Below are 20,396 nucleotides of genomic sequence, written 5' to 3'. Positions count from 1 at the left end.
ACCTCTATCGCACTATATGTGTGGACCTGCCTATGCTGGACATTTCACAGGAATGAATTTATGGGATACGTGATTTTTTGTGTCTGACTTCTTTTACTAGCATCATGTTTTCAGGGTTTGTCTGTGTTGTTGGGGTTAGACATTTTTAAACAAACAGGGTGTCAGCGCTCTGTCACCAGGTGCTGCAGGAGACAGACAACAAGAAGGGCATGTCTTGCTGTCTGCACCATGGTGGCAATACCTTACATGGTTCCTGCTTGGGCTCCTCAGCGCCCAGGTTCACCTGCTCACATTTTCCCAGTAGGCGCACCTGGAAATCAAGGGCCCTGATCCACATCTTATACTCCATGGTACAGGTCACAACTCTTAGCTTTCCTGGGATGCTGGAGGCTGTGCTGAGGAGCCTTACATCTCTCTGCCTTGCTTTTCCAATCAAGGATCTTGATCCCTGACTGCCAGGAATTATCTTTGGCCCAATTTAGCCGACTTCCCAAAGCAGCCCCAAGTGGACCCTTATGTGGCTGTGAATGGGGGTGGTGGGAGGGGCAGGGTGGTGCTTCCTACACTATGATTGTTTTATTTATTAAAAATCAATTGAGGGGCTTTGATGTATCCGGACTTAAGAGGAGTTGGCAGGTCTTGTGGTCTTTGAAAGCAGAGGGCTGGTAATCCATTTAAAAACATTTTCTTCTTTTTAATTTAATGGAGGAAATCATTAGCTGGGAAATTGGTAGTACTGATTTATTCCTGTTTTGGGGAGGGGGAGTGGAAGAGAAAATCTCTAATTGCTGCTTGTTCTGGAAGTACGTCAGCCAGACATTTCCATCAGTGGGGCCTGGCACGGGTCCAGGCAGCAGGTAGCACCTCTTCCCTTCCGACCCTGCTGTGGGGAGCGGGAAGGGGCTCTCTGGGCTCAGGGAGGTGGATGTCATGTCAGTAGCAGACCTGCCCAGCTCCCAGGCCCATGAGTCCTTCCCGCCAGCCTGAGCTGAGCACAGTGTGCACATGGTGCTGGTGAAGAGGGGTCCCAGAGAGCCCATGCTAAGCCCTCATTCCCAGGGAAGCAGGAGCAGGACCCCCATCTGGGAAAAAGGACTACGTGCCTCCAGGGCTTTATCCGGTTCCAAGGGGAGGCAACTGGGTTCACCCTAAAAATAACCAAAGATGCAAACAGCTTCAGTGTGCAAATGTTTTTCATCTCTGTGGGCCAGACAATTTAAAGGTACAGACGTTTTCCCACCATCCCAATGTTTCTGTCTTTCCTGGAGCAGAGAGATGCTCTGGGGCAACCTAGGCCTTTCTGGGGTCACCATCTTTCAGCACTCCAAGTTGCTATCTGCATTGGTGCTTGGCTGCACCTTGGACACCTCTTCCCCAGGGGCACCTCAAGCCTGACTGGGTATAAGTCACCTATGACTTTCAGCAGGCCCTGAGGATCCCTGTCACAGGATAGGGTGACAGGCAGGCCTGGCTTAGTGTTGTTACCCCTTCAGGTTTACTGGATGGGGTCCAGGTAGGGTCCACTTGACTTCAATTTATCAAGTTTTTCCAGCTCAGAAAAATGGGTAAAGGAGTACTCAGTGAGAGGACTGCTATAAGTAGCCAGGCAGGATGTAGAGAAGGTGAGAGGCAAGCCCCACCAGGGTTGTGGGCCTAGCTCCAAAGCAGGGCTGCAGGGCAAGCCCCCAGGTTCCTGAACACCTACCTAGGCTGCTGCTACTTGGGTGTTGGCCTTGGACTCCATGGGCAGAATCTGTATGCTCTGGGCACTTCCTGGCCTCTCTCTCTGCACTGGTGGCTGCTGCCCTGTAACATTCCCGGGCACATTGTGATATCATGGTTGGGGACTTGTATCTACCTAAAAAATTTCTCCCTGCATGTGCCACATCTGAAAGGAATTCCCAAAAGCAACTAATGAGCCTGCCACCAATTGAGGGGTCCTGCCAAGCTGAATATAGTGCCCTCAGGGGTGGTGGACCTGGACTTCAAGGCAAGGGGCTGTGTAAGGGGATAGGGCCTGCAGACCCATGAGGTGCTGACTTCTACAGAGCCTCCATCTATCTATCTGCCCATCCATCTATCCATCCATCCACCCATCTATCCATCCATCCACCCATCCATCCATCTGCCCATCCATTCATCTGTACATTCATTCATGCCTCTTCAGACCCATGAGGTGCTAACTTCTACAGATTCTCCATCTATCTGCCCATCCATCTATCCATCCATCCTCTAATCCATCTATCCATCCATCCACCCAGCCATCCATTCACCCACCCATCCATCCATCCATCCATTCATCCATCCATCCACCCATTCATCCATCTGCTCATCCATTCATCTGTACATTCATTCATGCCTCTGCAGACCCATGAGGTGCTAACTTCTACAGATTCTCCATCTATCTGCCCATCCATCCATCCATCCATCCACCCATTCATCCATCTATCCACCCATTCATCTGTACATTCATTCATGCCTCCATCCATTCATTCATCCATGTGCCATGCATTCATCCACCCATTCATTCAAAACAGTTGCTCTGTAAGGTACACTAAATGAAAGAAGCCAGATATAGAAGAACATATATCATAAGGTTCTACACACATGATTATACTGTGAGGTGCCAAGTGGAGTCAGATCGGTAGAGACAGGAAGTGGAACAGTGGTCCAGGGCTGGGGTGGGGGATAGTGTTTGATAGTGCCATTTGGTTTGGGAAGATGAACAAGTGGTATAAGTAGGGTGAGGGCTGCATAGGAATGTGAATATACTTAATACCACTGATCTGAGCACTTGAGTAGGATGGCAAAGATAGATAGGGATGGCAAATGTGTTTTACCATCATTTAAAAAATAAAAATTAAGAAGAAAAGTAGATAGCGTGTTAGATAAGGTTGATGCTCTGAAGAACATGAGGTGCCAGCGTTAGGGTCAGGATTAAGTTTTAAGTAAGAGTGGTCAAGGAAGGCCTGAGTGAGAAGCTTGCTCCAGCAGAAGCCAACAGGAGCCTGCCCCAGGAGAGAAGGTAAGGCAGGTCCTCTGGCCTTCCCTCTGAATATAACAGAGAGAGGCTCCTCAGGAGCTTTGAGCAGAGCAGGGCAGGCTGTGCCCACAGGTTTGAAGAGAGTCTGTTGAGGATGGTGGGGGAGGGAGAGTGGGCAGAGCCAAGTAAAGACTCTCTGCAGGGTTGGGCCAGGCTTGTCCTCAGTGGAGCTCCCAGGTCTGGATAGCCTGTGTTCCCTGGTTCAGTACCAGTATCCAAGGGATCGGTTCCACAGAATACCAAAATGCTACACTATAGTCCCTTACAGAAAATTGACTTGTGAACATCCTCCCATATACTTTTGTTTGTTTGTAGACTCATAATCTTCCTAGCTCAGCACCCCGAATGCTGGGATTACAAGCATTTACCACTATGCCCAGCCTTTCAGACATTCTAAATCACCTCTTGAGATACCCAATAATGTAAATGGTGTGGAAGTAGTTGTTATACTGTATTATTTAGGGAATGATGACAAGAAAAAAGCCTGTACACATTTGGTACACACACTATTTGTTTTCCTGAGTATATTCAGTCTGTGGTTGGTTGAATCCTTGCATGTGGAAACCACAGGTGTGAAGGCCGACTGTACCTTGTGTATAACTGTTTAAATTTGTCTTGTTTACCTGGAGTTTTACTACCACTCCCTATCACTTCTCCCCCCACTTGTGGGGAGGTTTGGATGACTAGGGATGGGATGGGGATGGCTTGCTCCCTTTTCAGTCCCTGCTGTCTGGACTTTGAGGCTCACAGCTGTGTCTGCTCAGCTTAGGGTTGAGTGGTGAAGCCCCAGGAAGGTGCATGCTCACATTAGCTGCACACCAGTAGGGGCCGGGCCTAGGCTCAGACCTGCTCTGTTTCTCACTGCCAGGTGAGCCGAGAGAGGCCACTTCCTTTTTGCAGCATGGACTTCTGCATCTGCAGAGCAAGAAGGCTGGGCCAGGCCAAAGTGTGCTGTGGACTTGATGAGACTCTCCACACCAGAGAGCAGCTCCGTGGCACGAGAGAAGTCTCCCTGAGCACCCGACCCACCCAAAACCAAGGACCCTCTGTGACGTATCCAAGGGGGGTTCTGCCACCACATTGGGGATGGTGGGGGAATTCTAATCCTCCAGTCCCTGCCCACACATTCCAGGGATGAACTCAGGAGTTGCTGGGGGAGATCAGAGGACAGAGTTCTAGAACAGAACAGAGAGAAGGGACTGTGGTTCAAACACCCTTGCCATTATGGAGTCTGAGGATCCTACTCCCCAGCTGACATCCATTTGGTTCCCTGAGGGCCCCATCACCCACCCTCACCTTCTGTCCTTCTAGAGGGGCCTCTGGCCAAGCTGCAGACAGAAGCCTGCCCCACCGCTCAGACACCTGGGGTAAGTAGGGAGAGGAAGGGGAGGGATGAAGACCCAGGAACTGCACTTTGACTGGGCCACGTGTCCTTCCACATTGGCCATCTCCTCAACCCTTAGCATTGCTCTGTTCAGGTGATGGTCACTGGCCCCATGTGACTGTTTAGTTTTAATTGTAAATTAAAATGAAAGTTTCCATTTCCCACTCACACTAGTCATATTTGAGTATTCAGTAGCCACTTGGGGCAGTGGTGGTAGCAGCAGCCACCTGGGAGGGTGCATGTTGAGATTCGGTCATCCTGGAGACTTGTACTGTGCAGGGCCGTCTTCGTCTCTGGAGCAATCCCATAAGGTAGAGAGCACTGCCCCCATTTACAGACGGAGAAGCTGTAGCTAGAGAGAGGAGTGACTCCCTAGCCATGCAGCCAGGAGGCGCCAGGTAGCACCAGAATCCCAGGTTCATCTGCTCTCAGAGTGAGAGCATGGGGGTGGCACATGTGTGTCCTGCTCAGCTTGTGGTCTCCTTGGGACAGAGGAGACTGAGGCCACTTGGGTCTCTGTCTTGGGCCCCTGGGCAGATAGAGCTTCACTACCCATCTAGTACGGAACTTTGCTTAATGGAATGACAGAGTGGATTAACATTCAGTTTGGGGCCTCTGGGGACTGCAACTGGGGCTTGCAAATGCTCTGGGGGGACATGCCAGGACACTTTTCTAGGACCTGAAAAACTCATTTTAAAAGTGAGAAGACAGCCAGGCGGGATGGCTCAAGCCTATAATCCTAGCTAATCAGGGGACAGATATCATGAGGATCACGGCATAATCCAAGGCCCGTGAAGGCAAAAAGTTCACGAGTCCCTATCTCAGCCAGTGGCTGAGTACAATGGCGTATGCCTATCATCCCAGCTGTGTGGAAAACCACAAAGAAGAGAAGCGTGGTTCAGGCTGGCCTGGGCATAGCCAACACAAAAAGGGATGGGGACATGGCTCAAGTGGTAGAGCACCTGCCTAGCAAACATGAGGTTCTGAGTTCAAACCCCAGCACTGCCAAAATAAATAAATAAAAATAAAAGTATGAAAACAATACCAAAAGTTGGAGACCACCCACATGTCCATCCACTAATGAATGGATAAGTAAAATGTGATCATCCATCCAATGGAATATTACTCAGCCATGAAAATGAAGCACTGAATGGGCACGACACATGTAAACCTTAGAAACATGACATTAAGTGAAAGGAGCCAGTCTGCAAAGGCCATGTGTGCTGCATGGTTCTGTTTGTGTGCATTGTCCAGAACAGGCATACCTGGAGAGATAGAAAAGATAGGATGGGGGAAATGGAGAGTGGTTGCCTAGTAATTCTCCTTTTGAAAATGTTTGAAACTGGGTAGAGGTTTGGCTTCACCACATTGTGAATACCCTTATGTCGCTAAGGTGTACACTTGAAATGGTTAAAAGGGAAATTTTTATGTATTTACCACAGTCAGAAAGTGAGAGGAAACAGGCAGTGAGTGTAGGGATGTTCTGCTTACATTTCTCCATCTTTGCCACATGCTTGAGCATCCTCACAGTAAAACACTGAGGGAAGAAGTGAAGTGCGAGAAGAACTGGGAAAAGAGAGTGTTTCCTTTGCTGTGGTCTTAGACACTGAGTCACGCATGGTACCCCTCACATGTTCCTGTGTCAGGGAGACAAGGCCTCAGTTGGCTCTGCAGTTGGCCTTAGGTTTTGTTCCAAGGTCTGGTGGCCATGTGAGCCAGTGAAGGGAGTCAGGAGCTGGGTCCTGCCCCTGGGCTTCTGGCTCCAAGGTAGGGCACAGCTCCGAGTAGAGCTGAGCACTTCATGGTATCCACTCTCTAGTCTTCCCCAGCTCTGTCAGCATCACAGTGCCCCAGGGTACAGCTTGGCAAAGTGGGCTGGACCTGTCCCCATTTGTAATAAGGAAGTGGAAGCCCCGAGGTGTGACTGGACTTGTCCTGCCTGAGATCTCCAAGAGGAGCGACAGAATCTCCAGCCCTGGTTTCTGGCTCTGCCCTATCCCCATTTCTGCAGCTCCAGGCATGCACGAAGCAGGAGACCCAGCCAGTCTTGCAGCTGGAGCTTGCACAGCAGCAGCCCGGTGGGAAGTGTAGTCCAGTCCAGGTCTAGCCCCAGGTGTCCCCAATCTCCTTTCTCTCTGCCTCCTGTCTGGGTGGCTCTGGCTCATAAAAGCCCTCCAGTAGGTAGGTCCCCTTTCTGAGGTTGGGAAAGCGTGACTCAGGATTTAGCAACTGATTTCAAGAAACAGGCAGGTGTAGACCAGGGTGTTACCCAGACATGGGGAGGTGCCTATGGTCTCCTTACTCCTAGGGATCTTGACCTTGGGCTCTGGCCAGGCAATGTGAGGATGGAGGCATGAGAGGGGGTCCAGGCTCCTGGCCAAGGGGTAGCAGAGCTCCTCAAGTCAGGGAGACAGCCCCTTAGGCCTTTCTTTTCCTCAGGGTCACAGTGGACAAAGGCTGCTGCTTGTGCCCTCCGTCTGGCCGGTGCCCCTCCTAGCCTTGTCGCCCAGGGCCCAGAGGCCTGCTTGGGGGAGGCTGCAGCAGCAGAACTGTGGGATTGGCTCTCGGCTGACGCCTTCCCTCTGGCATATGGCTCCTCCACCCGCCTTGAGCTCTGCCAGCGGCTCCCCTTTCTCCATGGCAACTTAGCTCAGTGGTCCCAGTGGAGGAGAGAGAATCAATTCTCCCTCCTTCCCGCCCTCCCGCTCCGCTCCCCACCCCTTCCTCTCTGGCCTGCCTTCCTCCCTGCCCGCTGTGGCTCCTCTGCCCACCCAGCCTGGGGGACTGCAGACTGACACCCTCCCAGCTCCAGGCATGGGCTGCCCGGAGTGCTGAGGGCCAGGGGTGGCTCTCTGAGGCCAGCACTTGGGGAGCCTGGCACACCTCTGCAGGGATGGGGCTGCTAGACGAACCCCAGGCCGGCTTCTGCGGCAAGTGGCTCCCGGCTCTGATACTTTGTCCTCCCATCCCCTTACCTCACATTGGCTTCCTGAAAGGTAATTTTCTGCTCCCTCTGAAACATATCTCAGCCTTAAGATGGGTTTATTAGTGAGGGAGGCTCCATCTGGTCACACAGGCTACTTGTTTTCTCTGAGGAGCTGGGATGGAGAGATAGAGGAGAGAGAGGCCTGGTTTGGCCTGCCCAGATTCAGCAGGCAGGACAGAGTTTGGGCGCATGAGCTTCTCCTCTTGAGAGTCCGTGAGTAGCTTGCCTCCTGGGGCTGGGATTGTCGTTCTGTTGCACTTCCATTTTTCCCCATGATTGCTGTAGAGCACAGACAGTCTGCTTTCCTCGAGCGTGGTTGGAACAAGGAGAGGGGAGGAAATTTAGAAGCATGCACATGCCCCCCAGCGGGCAGGGCTCCTGCTACAGGCTGGCTGTCTGTCTGACTAATCCCTTCTCTGAAAATGGGCGTTCAGTGCAGCAATGTTTTGTCCCTCCACCAAGATTTCTAAGAAGATGGTGTGGAGAGGCTTGTCTGCCTGTATGCCCTATGCCTGTTTCCAGCAGCCCATCAATTTGGGATGGCCTCTCAGACAGGACTCCATTCTCCGTTTCTTCCCATCTCAACAGTGGCGTTTGAGTTGTTCTTGAACGTCCTTCCCAGAGGGAGTTGATGTTGATGTCCTTCAACAGCCCCGCCCAGAGATAGGCAGCTCCCCCATCACCTCTGCTTCCTGTGCAGCCAGTGATGGAAATAAGAACGTCTCCTGTGTTGATGGAAAGTGAGGGCCGAAGAAACCAGATTTAGCACCCAGTTCTTAGAAGCTCTGGGTTTGAATGGTTTCTGAGTGTAAGCCCTGTCTGATCTTTAAATAGAAAGCGCACACCAAGTAGCCCTGTCTGACTCACAGGAGAGCTTCAAAGTTTGGTGGGGGTACCAGGGAATCCATACTCAACTCTAAAAGAGATACACAGCTTGGGGGCTGACTACAGAGACCTTGAGCCATTCAGGTATGTACCTGTGTCCCTAGGTGCTGGTGGGCTTGAGGGTGGGGTGAGCACTGGCTCACTAAGTGAATAGTAGAGCACAGGACTTAGTGCTCTGTTGTAAAGTCAGGCTCACAGCCACCTGATTGGGTGCTATTTTTGTTTCAGCATTCTCTCTGACAGATTGCTTTAATACGGAATCAGAGCCTTGAAGGCAGCCAAGGCAGGGCTCCCTGTGTGGTTCTGTGGTCTAGTGTTCATCTCCCCCACAGCCCCATTTTTTTAAAAGCTGAGGGAGAGCTGCTCCAGACCTTGTATTACTGGTACTTCCCTCTGAGCAATTAAACCCATCGTTCTGGGCAGGAAAAGAGGAGGACTCTGTCTGCAGACACAGTCGGAGCTGTGCCTTGCTTTTCCTCTGCTTAAGGCTGGAGACTCACCAAGCCCCTCCTGGCATCTTGTGGTGTGCAGGCTTCTTAATGCCATTACCTACATCTGGGTTCTGGTTGGCTGGTTGTGAATTCTGATGAGTTTACCAGTTGCATGATGGGTGGGGAAGCAGTGTGTGGTTTTATTTTGTTTGCCTGCAAATGGAAAACCTGATGTGACATGTTAAAGGCCAGCCCTCAAGTGCAGCACTCTGTCCTTATCTCTGCCCTCATCCTCCATGGGAGGCCCATCCAGCCCCACACTGCAGTCTTCGCAGGGGTTTTCTCTGCCTAGGGCAATCCAAGTACATGATCAAAAAGCAAACCTGGGAAGAACAGCCAGAGCTGAGTCAAGGAGACAGCAGGCTCCTCCACCCCAGGTGGACCCTGAGTGCTGTCCCGCTGGCCCTGCCCCCTTTCCCTCCCTCCACATCTTTCTTAAGTGGATGCTCTGAAGTGTAATTGCAATTGCACGTAGCACTGACTTACTTGAAAGCATCACACAGAGCTGCAGAGGGTGTGAGAGCAGCTTGGAGAGGTGGGAGCCCAGGCTGCCGATGGCTCCAACCAGCGAAAGTGTGGAAAGCTCATTCCAGGAAAAGTGGAATGATCACCATGTTAGCTGGCTTGCAGGCGGTGAGTGGGTCTTTCTTCTTTAATTTGACAGGAGCACTGGGATTTAGGGAAGGGCCAGATGGGAAGCCCATGGTTTGGACAGACCTCAGAGCCCTGGAGCTCTGAGGGGGAAAGTTTGGTTTATTTCCCCTGTGCTCAGGTCCACCATTGAGACCGTGCCAGGGCAGAACAGGTAGTTTTTATCCAGGTCAGGAATTCTGGGGCTCAGGACAGCATCTATCTGGAAAATTGAACCTCTGTCTCCACCCAGGTCACCCTATGCCCAGCTCTTGAAGTCTCTTGGTAGTGTTACATGAATGACTTCAACTGTGCAGGAAGAAGGAAGCTCGTGAACATTGAACTCTCCCCTGGGCCCTTGTGATTTCCCCAACACACTTACATATGCATGCACATATGCACACACAACACATACATGCAGACACATGCACACATGCAAACACCACACAAATATATCTTTCCCTTCTGCTATCAGGAGCACATGAAGCAGTTGTCCTTCTGTTCATGTTAACATGATCTCTGGTACCTGTTCCCAGCACTGCTGAGATCGTGCAGCTGTCCCTTTACGCATCTCCTTCCAGCTTGGGCGTCTCACCTGAGTGAGACAGACCATCCTGTCCGCTTCTGGAAAGAACTGCCTCCCTCTTCCACTGTCCCTCTTTTCTTCATCCTGTGCTGTGCTGTGCTATGCTGTCTGTCTGTTACAAAGATGGGCCTGTTCTGCAAGGGAAGCCCCTGGGCATCTGTTCACTGAGGGTCTCCAGTCTCAGGGTATGGGAGTTGTCAGAGAAAGATTGCTAAGCTTAAGGTGTGCTGAGCTGCAAGTCTGTGTGTACATGTGAGTGTGGTATGTGGCATGTATGTCTGTATGTGGGATGTGTGCACATGTGTCAGAATGCACACAAATGTGGACCTATGATGTATATACACTGGGGAGAGTGTGAGCATGTGGTGTATATTGAACCTATGTGTACATGTGGGGAGATACATGAATTTATATGTGCACATGTGTGTGGTATGTTGTGTGGGCTGTATGTGTGAACTCGTGTGTACATGTGAGTGTGTAGTGTGTGTATATGTGATTGGGGCATGTGTGCCTGTGTATGTGTGGTGTGGTGTATGGGTGTATGTGGGCTGTGTGCATGTGTATTTGTAGTATGTGTGTATGGTGTGTGTTATACATGTGTACAGACTTGTGCAAGTGTGTGTGGTATGCACATGTATGTGGTCTCTGCTGTGTGGTATGTTAAGTGTATATGTGGGATATGTGCAAGTATGCATGTGAATGTGTGTATGTTGGGCATGTGTGCATGCGTAGGTGTGATTTTTATGTGTGTGCATGTAGGGTGTTTGGCATGTGCACACATGTGTGATATGTGCATGTGTAGTGCATTGTATGTGTGCATGGGGGGTATAGTGTGGTATGTGTATGTATGTGAGGTGTTTTGTGGTATGGATGTGTGTATATGGGGTGTGTGTACTTGTGCATGTGTTGATGCCTGTGCTTGGGTGGTATATGTGTCTTGTGGTGTCTGTGTATGGGATCTGTGTGTCTGCATGGTGTGCCTAGTGTGTACACACTTCCTCTGCATTGCTCTTACTCAGGCCTCCTGGCTTCCTGTCCATTTTCCCCATTTTCAAACACTTTGAGCATGGCTGACCTGGTGTCTCACTCCACACAGGCACCGTCACTGCCTGTCTCACTGAATGATTTGCAGCCACCCATTTTGCATACTTGCAAGCTGAATCTCAGGGCTTGAGCAGCCTGCGCTTGCAAGCGCAGAACCAGAACTCTGCTCTATGACTGACTCACTCATTCATCAGTCACTCGTGTAGCTGCTCTGCATAGCAGGCCCAGGGCGCCCAGCTCTTGCCCTGGGGAGGAAGCCTGCCTGGGAGGAGGCCAGGCAGGCGCAGTGCAGGCTCCACCTGCACTCCTCCCCCCATCACCATTGTTTGAGGAAGAGAAGGGAAAGGGAGTAGACTCGGGAAGAGTGGTGGGAGGGGAGCCCTGCACCCAGCCCACCCTTCCGCCCAAGGCTCCTGCCCACCATATGTGAGTCAACTCTGCTGTAGGAATCCCCATCACCTAGCCCTGAGCTGCTCTTATTCTGCTATGGGTGCAGCCTGGCTCTCTTCCTTTTACAAATTGTTACAATGTAATCCCAGCATCAAGAAGATGGTCTGTATGGTGGGGGATTTTTGTTTTGTACAGAGGACTTAGGGATCAGTGGCTTTATGTAATAGGAGAGGCACTGCACATGAAGGAACCTGTGCCTCAGTTTTCCAGCTGTGACATGGTGATAACACTGCCTGCTTCATTCTAACACAAAGGACAGGTGTGACGTGCTTGGCAATGAACCACATGGACTGGCGGTGGCAGACAAGATGTTCTGGTAACTTCCTCTCTAACCAGCCAGGACAGATAATATGCCAGTAGAGATGTGCACAGAGGGAGAGGGGCACCACAGGGACTGTTAACAATACAGGGGAGAGTATATGACATTCTTAGGTTAGTTTTGCAACTTTTCTGTAAGTTAGAGATTATGTGAAAATAAAACAAAACAAAAAGCCTTAAGGATTTAAGGCTCCTCTTAAAAGGCGGACAGATTACTACGTAACAGAGGGGGCTTTGCACCTTGAGGACACACAGGAAGGCAAATGAATAAAACCGAAGCTCCATCCTCATGGAGCCATGGGGGTGAAGGGACAGATGTGTGGGTGATGGGGGCTTGTGTCTTCAAGGTCATCAGTCAGACTTCTGAAGCAGGGCTTCCTCTAAACATGAGCACCTCCAAGGGTGGGCCTCAGGATTCAGGCTTGGCTTCCTTCCCCAGAGTCCCTGCTGGTCGCCCCAGCTGTTCCTCCTAGGGCTTTAGGTAAGAAGTTGGATCTTATGCTGGTTTCTGGAGCTGGGCACTGATTTCTTTTGGGTCCAGCATACAGTAGCAGGCTCCCCTGTCAGGTGGACTTTATGGCCCTCTCTGCTGCCACTCAACTTCTTGTGAGCCCCTTTCATGTAAATGTCCAACCTCAGAACTTTGACAGCTGCTGAGCGGGAGCACTAGATCCAGGATCTGAGAGTCTGTGGTCCCCGCTGTGCTCCATGGGAACCTCTCTAAACCACCACTGCCTTTCCAACAAAACCAAGCTTAGTGGAAATGAATAATCAGGGGCCTGTATGTGTGGTCACCCTGAAAAGGGCTGGTGTGGCGTTTTGGTAATGGACAGAAGGGGGATGCTTGCCAGCCTTAACTCAAGTGTCCATCTTTGCAGCAACTGCCCACTCTGCCTCAGTTTCCTCATCTCGTTACCATAGTGAAAGAAATTTCCTTCATAAGGTCCTGTTGCCTCTCCCAAAGCAGAGTTGGGGGGTGGGGGGAGAAAGCAAGTTGGAAGACTTTGTCTTTGTCCCTACTCCGCCTTCAGCCTGGTGGTGAGGTCCTAGAGATTCCCTTGGTCTCTCTGAGCCTCAGTTTCCTGGTGTACACAAGGGTTAGTGACAGGTGCCTTCAGGAGCCTGGGAAGGACAAAAGGAATGGCATATGCAGCGCACTTTGTTCTGTGCCAGCATGCTCACTCTGCCGGGTGCCCTGTGCCCTTGTAAAGAACTTCACAGCTTTCTAGGCGTGGGCACAGCATGATTGCAGCCTGTGGCTGTGAGCGGGCTTTGTCAAGGCTGTGCAGACAGGGAACAGGGAACAGTTAATTTTAAAACACTCTTGCTACCTGATTTCATTTGCCTGCTGAGTGCCTGCTAATCACATGGCTGAAGTCCTCTCTCCAGGACTGGTTTCCTGGGATGGAGAGGATTGGGACTGGGTTCTTGGGGGCGGGGACTTCCTAGATGGTAGGAACTGTAAAACATGGCAGCCATACAGATCCTGGTTTGAGTCCCAGCCATGTGACCCATGGAACCCGCTGAATCCCATTGTCCATTTCTTCTTTGGCAGAACAGGTGCAGTTCCCACGCTCCTCAGTGCTATGTGAGACTCCAAAACTGTTCCTCACTCTTCTCTGAGAAGGGGCACAGAAGTCTTCATAGGCTCTCCTCCAAATGACTGCACCATACCACAGCTCATCCTAGGTCCTGGGCTAGGTCAGCTCCTGAGCTGTCTACACCCACTAGCCACTGACTTTAGAGCGTTCCCTAAAATGAGCTTGCCTTTTGCGGGGGGTGGGGGGGGAACAATGCTAACCAGCTCTCAGGTCTCTTTCTGACAGCCCCTCTCCCCAGTGCAAGTTAAGGAGGCAGCTCTGTATCTCACTGTTGGAGTTTGAATGTGGTCACGGTGCCAAGGACCCAGAGAAGTAGCCTCTGTTTGGAGGAGACATAGTTGTCCCCTCCCTGCTGCCACAGCCCTCTGCCCTCCTTGCTGCAGTCCAGCATGCTCCTGTCTGTTGCTCTCTGGGCAGGTCCCACACTAACAGCCAAGTCAGACCTGATGGATGGGGAACTGACAGGCAAAGACTCAGGTGGCTTTACCAAGTTACCTGAGCCACAGCTAATGTCCCTGCTGCATAGGTTGAACAGATGAAAGGGTGTTTTGCTGCAGAGCCCTCAGCCTCCCTTCCCCTCCAGCTAGCCTAAGGTAATGTGGAAGTTGCGCGGGGCTCAGGCCTAAGTTCCCCAGATTCTTCTTGGCAGAGGCCTGGCCTGTGAGCCATTCCTGCCCAGCATGAGGAAACAGCCCACTGAAAAACATCCCTCCCATGGGTTGCTCAGCTCCCCTCGCAGGTTCAAAAGTTCCTGTGAACCCCATGGCATCCAACGGTGGGGATATGCCTCCTGCCAGCCTCAGCACAAGATGCTCTCCTTCCCCGCTGCTGTTCCAAGAGCAGCTCTCTCTCCAACAGGACAGACCTTTCCCTGCCGCCCCCTCCAACACTCATGCCTGTTGGTGTTTCCAAGACCCCAATGGCAGTGCCACTGCTGCAGTCCTGGGGCCCTTGGGTATGGTCCTGCTGTAGCCCCTCCTCCATAGCTGGAAACTCAAGCCCATGTAGGGCCAGCTTTCAGGGACTGTGACCAGTACTTGATATGACCTCCTGTCTGCAGCCTGTTGGCATTCAGGAGCTGGTCCCAGCTCCTTGCAGTGGAAGCCCCCAAGAGCAGTGAACTATGCTGGGGCAGGACCAGGGAAGGCATAGCCACCTCTTACCCCGGGCTTATGTAGGAAGGAGGCAAGTGGAGCCTCTGGAAACTGCCTGTCCACCTTACTCATGCTTACCTGCCCCCAGGCTCTCTCCCACTGCCTCTGTCCCCCTTCAAAATCTGTCCAATGGGTCTCACATACTTTGGGCACTCTGTACTTGGGGCTAATCTCTGGGGAGAACCTGCTTGTTGTGTGGGATCCAGTGTGCAGGGCTGAAGTCTGATGCTGCCTTCTAGTTCCTGAGCTCATTGTGTCTGATCTGTCAGCTGCCTCTCACTTTGCCTGTGACATGGTCAGGGCAAACACCAGAATATGTTCCACCTAAAGGCACAAAAGTTGAGTGACCTGCCCACGGTCAGATAACCACTCAGGAACAGAATTTGGAATTAAAATAGTTTATTTGACAAATATTTACTAGGCACCTTCTTTTATTGAGCAATTCATTTGGCCCAGCACTCAAGAAACCACTTTGAACAAGGCTTAGGACTTGAGCTCAAAGGCACATGTGGCCAAGAAACAACCTGATGAAGATCAAAAGCAAAGTCGTTTGCTTGTCCTTGGTGCCCGAGGACAGGGGAAAGTCTCTGGAGCCTGAGACATGAGGTAGAGGACTCTGGGAGCACTTCAGGCCACAGGAGGGACCAGAGTCCAACCTTGCTCTCATGTGACCTCTCCAAACCTATCCTGTCTCCAATGTCTCCATCTGTGAACAAGAGAGATGGAACTGGGCCCCTTGTGCTTCCCATATATCCCTGGGTGATGTGTTCAAAGTGCAGGTTCCATGCCCTACACAAGGTGTGAGCTGGTGGGTTTGGGAGGAAGAGCCAGGAGTCTGCACTGTAGACACTTGCTAGGTGTTTCTAGAGTGTCACATTCATGCACTTTAGTTTGCGCAGTACTGGACTCAGTCATCTCAGATACCTTTGACCCTGCCCTACAGTGTCTGTCCTCGTGGTCCTGACCATGTTGCTTGACCTGGAGAGCCAGTGGAGCTGGGAGGGTGGAAGCGAAGGGCTTGCCAGTGCTGAAGCTGCTTGTGATCCCATACTTTGTCAGCGACATCCTTGGTCTTAGTCCTGAAGCTTCTAGAAGCCTTGGTACCACCTCCTTCCCCATCCTGAGAGGCTTCCACAAACTAGAGACAGGTAGGAGATGCTAAGCCAAGAGAATCACATATGTCTCAGACCTCACACCAGGCTTTTCTCCTTGGGTTAGTATTGAAAGCTGCTTGCATAGCATTGGTGCACCCCAGAATTTTTGGCAGGACTGGCTGGCCTCACCTGACTTGGGGGCCTAGAAGTCTGGGCATCAGTGTGGGACAGTGGGGAGAGCAGAGAGGGTGAGTGACAGGAAGTCAGTACACTACAGGCTGGGTGGCCAATTCCCCTCGAGTGTCTTAATAGCTTGGATGCAGCCTGGCTTCTCACACTGGCTCTCAAGTGCCCTGAGCTAGTTGAACTGAAGCCTGGTAACAGCCTGGCAGCAGGCTAGCTCAGTCCTGCCCAAGTGCTGGGGTCACACTCCCAGACAGGAGGCCAATAGCTCATCTCCCACTGGGTGCCCAGAGCAGAGGACCATGGCTTATGCACATGGTCAGCCTGGGATATGTATTGTCTCCCAATGGCACAAAAATGGTGTGCTGGTCTCCTGGGGCTGCCATAACAAAGTGCTACAAGCTGGTGGCTTAAACATCAGAAATCTGTTCTCTGCTTCCTCACTGCTCTGGCAGCCAGAAATGTGAAACCAAGGTGTCAACAGGGCCACACGCTCCCTCTGACGACTCTGGGGAGGATCCCCTTTGCCTCTTTCAGCTACTTTCTGGCTCCAGGATGTTCTTGGCTTATAGCTGTGTCACCCTAATCTTTCCTCCATCTTCACAGGGCCTCATCCTCTGTGTCTCTTCTTCTTCTAAGGATACTAGTTGTTGGATTTTGAACCCTCTCTAAATATAGTAAAATCTCATTTGGAGATCCTTAACACATCTGCAAAAGGCCCCATATCCAAAGAAGGAAGGTCACATTTTGAGGTTGCAAGGAGATAGGAATTTGGCAGGTGTGTGTGTGTGTGTGTGTGTAATTTGGCAGGTGGGGTGTGTGTGTGTGTGTGTGTGTGTGTGTGTGTGTGTGTGTGTGTGTGTGTTAACCTGCTGCTGCACTGATGAGGGAGCAGTGGTCTGGCAACTGGTCCAGGAAACAGATCTCCAGCTTTTAGTCACATCAGGCCCATCATCAGCTAGGACTACTTGCCTTGGAAAATAGATCAGAGGCAGGAACTGAGGAGTGCCTAGATAGACAGCCTTTATGGAGAGGGTATCATTCAACACTGACATCAGGATGTCGGGGAAAAGAAAGGCTGAAGGTAGCTCTGAAGAGCCACCAAAGACACTGGATTGAGTCTCTCAGTGTTAGCACTTTCTAGCAATTCCTGGTAGTGGTGAGTGTCCCATTGCAGGAGGAGCCCCCTGTACAGGGTGGGCATTGGGGAGGGAGTCCTGTCCATCAGAGCTTTGAGTCTATGCTGCTGTCAAGGATTAATGGCCCCACCTGAGTCTCAGGAATTCATGCCCCACCTGACAGCTATGGGATGAGATCAGGGATTCCCCAAGGCCATCCAAGGTGTTGGTGGCAGAGCCAGCCTCAGACCCCGAGACCCTCCCTACAGGCCTGGCCTGGGCTCTTACTCCTGGCTTGCTTTTCAGTTTGTGGGGTAGGGAGAGTGTGTGCCCACGATGCCCTGCCAGGGCAGCAGCAGTGACAGGCCCCCTCTCCTGGGTCCCCTCCCTGCACTGTCCTGCATTGGGTGGTTCACAGGTGGGTCTCTTCTGCTCCTGCACTCTGTCTTGAAGCTCAGCCTCCTTCCCAGGCCCCCTCAGGAGCTGCCTCTTCCAGGGTCAGCCAGGCAAGCCTCCACAAGCTCAGCCCTGGCTCCCAGGGCTCCTGGCTTCATTAGACATGTCACCTGATGGGATACACTGTGGAGCTGCCATCTTCACATCTGGCACCTTGGAGTTTATCTGTGTGTGTCAGGGCCTGTCCCAGATGAGGTGTACCTTACATCTCTCAGCAGGGAAGGTGATACTGATCTCCATACACCAGGCTGGGCTGAGAGCGAACCAGACCCAGCTTCATCAAGACTGTCACAGACCTTGGGTGAGTGTCTGCCCCTCAAAGTACCCTGTGTCCCCATTGGTTAATGACAGTGATCCTGCTACTCTGTGAAGCCTTTCCTCTGTGTTTCTTCTGGGAATTTCTGATGTCCAGGGTGACAGAAATGCTCTTAATCCAGACAGCCCCCATAGCTAATAACAGATGCCCCATGGCTACTGCTCCTCCCTTCCCTCTCTGACAGTACTAACAGACTTCTCAGTGATGACATCCTCGAGTTCCCAGGCTAGTCTGGGTACCTGGTGGCTGGAGCTGCTACCTCACACCAGGGCCTTTCTCAATGTTTTATATGGAGGTGGGATTCATATAACATGAAATTAATCATCTCACAGTGGACAGTTCAGTGGCATTTGGGACAGTGGCAAGGCTGTGCAAGCATCCCTCTATCTAGTTCCAGAACTTGCACCTTTCCAACAGAAGACTCTATTCAATCTAGGGACTCTTTTTCTGTCTTTTTTTTTATGTTATATATATATAAAACAAAATTTACCATCTTAACCATTTTTAAGTGCACAGTTCAGTGGCATTTTAATGAACACACATTCTCAGTGTTATGAAACCTTCACCACCATCCATCTCTAGAACTTTTTCATCTTCCCAAGCTAAAGCTCTATCCCGTTAAACTCTACTCATTTGTCCCACTTTGTAGCCTCTGGCATCCACCACACCACTCTCTGTGTCTCTGAGTTTGACTACTATAAATGCGTCGGATAGGTGGACTCTTAACAGTGTTTGTTCTTCTGTTAGTTTCTATTCTTTCACTTAGCATCATGTCCAGAAGCCTCCTCCATGTTGCAGCTGGAATCAGAATATCCTTCCTTTTAAAGGCTGAATCACACTCCATTGCAGGGATGGACCTCATTTTGCTCGTCAGTTCATTCATTAGTGGACACTTGGGTTGCTTCCAGCTTTGGCTATTTGCCAATTCAACTGTGGGACTTCCTGAGAGTCAAGTGAGAAAAGTCCAGGGCCAAGGGTCTAGCAGGGTTACTCAAATCCCCAATGCATGCTCCAAGCACCTCTCAATTTATAAATAGCCCCAGGCCCCAGTGTAAAGATGCTCTTTGCTGAGAGCCCTGTCTTTCTTATCCTCTGGTGGCCTTTTCTGCCCCAGGGCCCTGTTTCTCATTCAGGAGATAGCATGTTGAGAACCATAGCCCCTGCTGAATGACTTTGGGTGTGTTCCCTCAGTATTTTGGTGGTTCTGGGGTTTGCACTCAGGGCCATAAGCTTCCTAGGCAAGTGGCAAGTACTCTACTACTGGAGCCACGCACGCAGTCCTTTTTGCTTTTTTTTTTTTTTGGTAGATCTGGAGTTTGATCTCAGGGCTTTGCTCTTGTGAAGCAGGTGTTCTACCACTTGAGCCATACCTCCAGTCCATTTTGCTCTGGTTATTTTGGATATGGAGTCTCATACCTGGCTCTTTTTGCTTTTAGTGTGTTTTTTTCAAATAGGGTCTTTTTCCCAGGACTGGGCTTCAACCTCAATCCTCCTGTCTCCACTTTCCAAGAGCTGGAATGTCCCTTCCCTTCTCAGCTCTTTCATCTGTCAAAAAGACAATCATCTGAGACCCATATGTTAGCTCCTCACACAGAGCGTGGCACCTCCAAAATGTTCCGTCAGTGGTCATTCCCATCCTTGCTCCTTTGCCTCTGCTGCCAGCCCTCCTTCCATTTGGTCATTCACAGGTATTTGTGGACACTTGCTGTAGGCAGGGCACTGTGCTTTGTCCCTGGGACAAGATGGCCCAGGACATGTTGCAGCTAGTGACCAACTGAGCCCTGCTGCTTTCCCCATAACAATGATGCTGGGGGTCGAGACTCTGTGCTCCCTTCTGGTTTCTTGGATGCTCTTCAGAGAGCTTTCTGGGTGGCCCTTTGGGCCTGAGTTCATAGATTGCTTGGGCAGCTACTCTGGCCTCAGCACGGTGGTCACACAAGGATAGATAGACAAGTACCTCATTCTACCATCCAGTGGCTTTAGCTGCTGTGGGTGGCCCATGCCTGCAGGATAGGATTGTAGGTGGGCTACCTAGCAAAGGTGGTCCTGAGCCAGGGCTTTGAGGGTTAAGTAGAATATGGTGGTCCAAGGCAGACAGTAGGCATTAGTTACCCTTTGGTCATATGCCTAGTGTCCACTGTGACCTTCCAACAATATGAATTCCTTTACCCAGTGAAGTGGATGCTAGCCCTACAAATGGGTAAACTGAGGCCCAGAGCAGTTAAATGAGTTAAAGACAAAGCTTGCATCAGAACTTAGGTCTGTCTGATCTTAGTCTTTCCCACTGTGTCTTGTTGCCTCTAACTTGGTTTGTTTGTTTTTGCCCCACTGCACTTTTGCAGGGTGGGGGTGATCATGCTCTCCCCTCACCTCCTCCAACTTTCCCCATTCCTGCTGTTCTGTTCAGGGCTGTTCAGCGCCTCCTCACCTCCCACCCTGTTAACACAGGGCTGTTGCTGAGCTGGTTTTGTTTTTGACCCAGTCAGCCTGGCAGGGAAGTGGCAGGCTGTGTGCAGAGCTTCCCAGAATAGTCTCCGGCTCCCAGCCAAAGATAGAGGAGCCAGACTGTGTGCGATGGGCTTGGACCAGTTGGAAGATGACTCAGTTCCCTATACCCTGGCCACCCCCTCTCCTTCTTGCTGCTCCTCTGCCCCAAG

At 51.1% G+C, this 20,396-nt stretch overlaps 1 protein-coding gene across 17 annotated transcripts in view; it reads left to right on the top strand.

Annotated features, from left to right (window-relative positions):
* Pitpnm2 (phosphatidylinositol transfer protein membrane associated 2) overlaps positions 1 to 20,396 on the top strand; it is a 137,278-nt gene that overhangs the window by 53,627 nt on the left and 63,255 nt on the right. The window contains exon 1 of one of the 17 annotated variants that reach the window (XM_074060687.1): positions 7,155 to 7,423. The exons of 15 other annotated variants lie outside the window; for them this stretch is intronic. The gene's annotated coding sequence lies outside the window, so the exon portion shown is untranslated. Of the gene's footprint in view, positions 1 to 7,154; positions 7,424 to 8,731; positions 9,423 to 20,396 lie in introns of those variants that run through there. One more of the 17 variants, XM_074060690.1, reaches the window with a different exon arrangement.

This window comes from Castor canadensis, chromosome 18, assembly GCF_047511655.1.
Source record: "Castor canadensis chromosome 18, mCasCan1.hap1v2, whole genome shotgun sequence".
NCBI classification, from domain to species: Eukaryota; Metazoa; Chordata; class Mammalia; order Rodentia; family Castoridae; genus Castor; species Castor canadensis.
Note: the sequence above shows the minus strand (reverse complement) of the source record. Positions and strands in the feature narration are given on the sequence as shown.